Raw genomic sequence first — 6,000 nt, 5'->3', positions numbered from 1 at the left:
TGCGGGTGCAGCAGGTGATCAGGAAGGCAAATGGAATGTTGGCCTTCATTGCAAGAGGAGATGGAGTGCAAAAGCAGGGAGGTCCTTCTGCAACTGTACAGGGTATTGGTGAGGCCGCACCTGGAGTACTGCGTGCAGTTTTGGTCACCTTACTTAAGGAAGGATATACTAGCCTTGTAGGGGGTACAGAGACGATTCATTAGGCTGATTCCGGAGATGAGGGGGTTACCTTATGATGATAGATTGAGTAGACTGGATCTTTACTCATTGGAGTTCAGAAGGATGAGGGGTGATCTTATAGAAACATTTAAAATAATGAAAGGGATAGACAAGATCGAGGCAGAGAGATTGTTTCCACTGGTCGGGGAGACTAGAACTAGGGGGCACAGCCTCAAAATACGGGGGAGCCAATTTAAAACCGAGTTGAGAAGGAATTTCTTCTCCCAGAGGGTTGTGAATCTGTGGAATTCTCTGCCCAAGGAAGCAGTTGAGGCTAGCTCATTGAATGTATTCAAGTCACAGATAGATAGATTTTTAACAATAAGGGAATTAAGCGTTATGGGGAGCGGGTGGGTAAGTGGAGCTGAGTCCACGGCCAGATCAGCCATGATCTTTTTGAATAGCGGAGCAGGCTCGAGGGGCTAGATGGCCTACTCCTGTTCCTAATTCTTATGTTCTTATGAAACAACAAGCAGCCTTCGAGCTGCGAAGGGGACTGAGGCCATTCAGCCACGCGATAGGGGCGGTGTCAGTGGCTGGACGGCAGCCGAAGATACAGTAAGCAGCCTTTGAGCTGCGAAGGGGACTAAGGCCATTCGGCCACGCGATAGGGGCGGCATCAGTGGCTCGACGGCAGCCGAAGATACAGCAATCAAGCAGCCTTCGAGCTGTGAGGGGGACTGAGGCCATTTGGCCACGGTATCGGGGCATCGTCAGTGACTGGATGGCAGCCAAAGACACAGCAATCAAGTAGCCTTCGAGCTGTGAGGGGAACTGAGGCCATTTGGCCATGGGATAGGGGCATCATCAGTGACTGGACGGCAGCCAAAGACACAGAAATTAAGCAGCCTTCGAGCTGCCAGGGAGACTGAGGCCCTTAGGCCAGGGACAGGGAGAGGCAGCCACATAGACACTTTTAAACTTAAATTTGCAGAATGGGTGCTGCATTGTCAACATCACGTATTATGCAATGGTTCGCCATCAATTCACTGCATATGAGAGAATTGATTAGAGCTCACTGCAACAGGAACGTCATAGCCCGTAGGTTGATGGGCAGGAGACCTTACCCACGTCGACAATATCGAGCCAGGCGCTCGTATCTGACATGAGCGAGGCTGATTGTGTAAAAAGGCTGCGTTTCCGCAGTGAAGTTGTCGCTGAGATCTGTGATATGCTGAGAGCAAATTTGCAGCCCAGAAGCAGAACGCCAACTGCCTTGTCTGTTGCAGTGAAGGTAACAGTTGCACTTTCTTTCTATGCCTCAGGATCGTTTCAGGCTACAACTGGAGATGTGTGTGCCATCTGTCAACATGCAATACATGGCTGCACTTAACAGGTCATGGCTGCACTGTATGCGCGAAGGAATGACTTCATCAATTTCCCAATGACCGCACAAGCGATCCATGAGAGAGCTGTGGGCTTCTTCAGGATTGCCGGTTTCCCAAAGGTACAGGGCTGCATTGATTGTACCCACATAGCCTTGCGAACACCTGTGGAGGATTCTGAGCAGTACCGAAATAGGAAAGGTTTCCACTCTATCAATGTGCAGCTCGTGTGTGACGACAAGCAGCGCATCATGTCAGTCGATGCGAGATACCCTGGCAGCACCCACGATGCATTCATCCTATGCGACAGCGTTCTATCTGACATGTTTGAGCAGCAGCCAGAAGGGCAGAGCTGGCTACTGGGAGACAAAGGGTATGGCCTGACCACCGGGCTCATGACGTCCCTACGCGTGACACGGACAGAAGCTGACCGTCAATACAACATGGCGCACATTGTGATGCGCAGCATCATTGAGAGGACCATTGGCATCTTGAAACAGCGATTCCAATGCCTGGACCATTCTGGAGGACAGTTGCAATACTCTCCTCAGATTGTCGGTCACTTCACTGTTGTGTGCTGCATGCTTCATAACTTAGCCATCATGAGGCAGCAGGAGCTGATAGTGGAACCCGAAGACCTACGTGAGGGTCCAGTGCATGATGATAATATTACAGAACAGCAGGATGTGGAAGGTGACGATGATCAGGAAAGCATGCAAGTGCCTGATGCCGGAGCACAAGGTCGGAGGAGGGCCGTCCATCGTGCCCCTTTAACGATTGCTCGAGCCTTGCGCCAGCAGCTCATCCGTGAACGCTTCAACTACTGATGCCTGAGGACTCTGCGACCACTGTTGTGCATAGACATGTTTATCCTTTGCAGTTATTCCTACGTTGTGTTGTGTTAATGGAATATGAAACAGTTTTAATGAAAAAATATTTTATTGAAAAGTTAACGTCACTGTAATAAAATATTTGTTGTATCAAACTATACTTTTTAATATGACTCTTGAAGATCACTTAAAAACTTTAAGATCACTTATAAACTTGTAAAAGTTACAAAAGTTACAAAACAATCTCAATGTGAAAAATCTTACACTCTTAAGATCACTTAAACTTCAAGATCATTTTTAAGATGCAAAGTTAAATAAGTTACAGAATGTGAGAGCATTTACACTATAAGATCACTTAAAAACCCCAAGATCACTTATAAGTTGTAAAGTTACAAAACTTACAAAACAGTTTCAATGTGAAAAATGCTACTACAGCTACATCAAGAACAAGAACAAAAGCAGCAAAGAAAGGCTGCAACCATGTCTCATCCACATCTCAGTGAATGTTCACTTCTTCATGGGGTGTCATTTGATTGGCTGGTCTGTGTGCCCTTATTGCAGCAGCTACCTCAACCAGGCCCTCCCTGACGCCTGTGCCGACACTTGCATGCCCTCCCCGATGGCCTGTGCCGTCGATTGCACTCCCTCGGACATTCCCTCCCTAAGTTCCCGTGTCATTACTGCTATTTCTCCCATCAGGACTGTCAACTCTTCACCCACTGCACTGACGCCACCAATGAGTGATCGGGTAAGCTCATTGGTCTCCATACCCAATGCCACAACCTGAGCCGCATCTGTTGCATGCTGCATCTCAGGAGAGCGTGTCTCCAATCTCCTTCTCCTCTGCCTGGGTCTCCCTCATGGCACCACTACACTGGGAGGCGCGGGCACGGACGGTGGGACGCTCGGTGTTCCAGACGGCAGAACTAGAGAGAGAAGCTCGGGCTGGGATGGTGGGACGTTCTGTGCTGCAGACGGCAGTACTAGAGAGAGAGGCTCGGGCTGGGATGGTGGGACGCTTGGTGTTCCAGATGACAGCACATCAGTGTGAGCCGTGGGCTGGGATGGTGGGTGAATGGGTGTGAACTGCTCCATGATATCAGCAGCAGCACTGGGACCTGCAATGTCGGAATCAAAACCATAGAAGGTGGAACCAGAACCTATGCGAGAGGCAGGCGCAGGCTCAGACGGTAGTGCACTGACTGTAGAGTGCTGCATTATACCAGCAGCACCAATGGGACCCGCAACATCGGAATCAAAACCATGGAAGGTGGAACTAAAACCTATGCTAGGGGTTGAAACTCTGATGCCCCTTGATGGGGGCTCATAAACATTAATTTGGAAACTCTCCCCTGCAGACATTTCAGTCATCGCTGCCATCACCCAGTCTGGTTCATCCGCATCTGGTTGTACTGGTTCTTGTTCTGTATCCTCAGGATCCTCAGGGTTGGCAGCAGCAGCATCATCATCATCATCATCATCATCAACATCATCATCATCATCATGTTCTGCAAAATACATCAGAACAGTCAAATGCTTAACAGCAAGGGAGGGGGCCGGGTGGGTGGCATGAGTACTCTCACACATAGCAGGCCAGGCAGCAGGTTGATTTAAAGGGCCACAATGCATTTTCAGGACTTACCCTCTTCCTCGCGTGCGGGCCCAGTCTGCGCTGTACCGATTGCTTTTCTCCATGTACGACTCTTCATGGCAGCTACCCTCTGTTCCAAGGGTGTCAGTGGATGCAGATTGGGCACGCCTCCTCCTGTCCGAGTTGCTTCCCTTTTGTTGTGGGCCAATTTCTTCTACAAAGAGTAAAATATAACCTTTTACAGAGTGTGTCAGTCTGCAAGGTGGGATATATAGATAGCCACGTTACAATTACGATTACATTAAAAATGGAAAATATTACTTACACTAACTACTTGACCAAGGTCGTGCCATTTCTTTTTACACTGGCTTCCAGATCTCATGGTCTGCACCACTGCGCAGTAATCTTCTGCAACTTGGTTCCAGCGTTTCTTCATTTCTTTTGGTGGCATTTTTATGCGACCTCTGTTGCTGGTATCTAGCTCCTGCCATCTCTGCTCAATTACGTTGACTAATATCTCCACTTCCTCATGCAAGAAATTCTTTGTTCTTGGTGGACGTTGATCCATTGCAAAGTTGAATTGGCACTCTTCTTTCTCCAAACACACAGTCCTTAATTTGCATGCACCAATGCAGCACCTGTTCTGCAAGTTCAGCAGTGAAAAGCTGCACTCACTGATTTCAGCAGGTGATTTATTCAACAGTGCTGCTAAAAGCACTCCTTCACACACAAAAAAAATCACTAAAATTAAATCACAAGCCTTTCCAGGGGTCCACGAGACAAATCTTCACTTTTCCTCTACTCCCTTTAAAAATGGCCGAGTGCCAATGTTTATTTCCCACTGTGCGTGCGTGCACACTCCAACGCGCACGCGCAGGGTTGCCGGCATGACTTTGCCTTATTTAAATTAGGCCCGCCCCCCCACTGCTTGTCGAATCGGCGCGAGTGTCTGGCTCCGCCCCCCGCTGTTCTGTGCGCGCCGCGCCAAGCTGCTGAAGACCTGCGAGGAGCCGGAGAATATCGGAGTTTCTTTTCGGTGCACTTCCGAGCGCGAAAAACGGGCGTCCAGGTCGGGGCTGCGCCGTTTTAGGCGCGGCCCGAAACTTGGGCCCTCGAGGAGGAGGGCTGATTACATCTCCTTCCCTATGAACAGGGACAAGTAGTTGGAGCGGCAGACTGGATTCCTGCGCATTGCAAGCTTCCTTAGGGTCCAGAGGGTCATTGATTGCACCCATGTCGGTCTGAGGGCAACCCAACACACTCCCGAGCAATGCCGAAACCGAAAGGAATTTCACTCCCTCAATGTTCAACTGGTTTGCGACCACAACCGAAAAATGAAGCAAGTGGACGCCCGGTTTCCTGGCAGCAGCCCATGATTCTTTCATACTGCGGCAGACCGGTGTGCCACGCCTCTTCACTGGTCCCTTCAAGATTGCGGCTGGCTCCTCGGTGACAAGGTCTACGCACTGAGCACTTGGCTCATGTCTCCTCTTCATAGCCCTAGAACTGCTGCGCAGCACATCTATAATGACAGTCTCTCGGCCACCAGGACCATCATCGAGCAAACAATTGGGATTCTCAAACAGAGGTTCCGTTGCCTGGACCACTCAGGAGGTGTGCTGCAGTGCTTGCCTGAGCACGTCTCCATATTCGTGGTGGTGTGCTGCATGCTCCACTCCCTGGCCATCATGAGGGCACAACCATTGGAGAATGAGGCAGCAGTGCCACCTGTGGAGGAGGAGGGGTATCCGAAATCACATGAGGAGTAGGAGGAGGAGGCACAGGAGGAGGAGCAGGATGTGGGTGGTCAGCCACACAGGAAGCGGCGTCGCCATCGTGACCCTGCAAGGGAAGCACAAAGCCATCTCATAGCTGCACGTTTCACATAACTGAATGGCCAGCTGAGCCTGCATCTCGCCATGTCGATGGTCCAACCTATGACCCCTCACTCACATCATTCCCACACAGTTAAATGAGAGACCTATTCAGAAATTTCCAAAACAAAATAAAGATTTATTACACCCCAAACAATGGG

Source organism: Pristiophorus japonicus, chromosome 1 (genome assembly GCF_044704955.1).
Source record: "Pristiophorus japonicus isolate sPriJap1 chromosome 1, sPriJap1.hap1, whole genome shotgun sequence".
Classification (NCBI taxonomy): Eukaryota; Metazoa; Chordata; class Chondrichthyes; family Pristiophoridae; genus Pristiophorus; species Pristiophorus japonicus.
The sequence above is the reverse complement of the archived record's forward strand: the minus strand, read 5'-3'. Positions refer to the sequence as shown.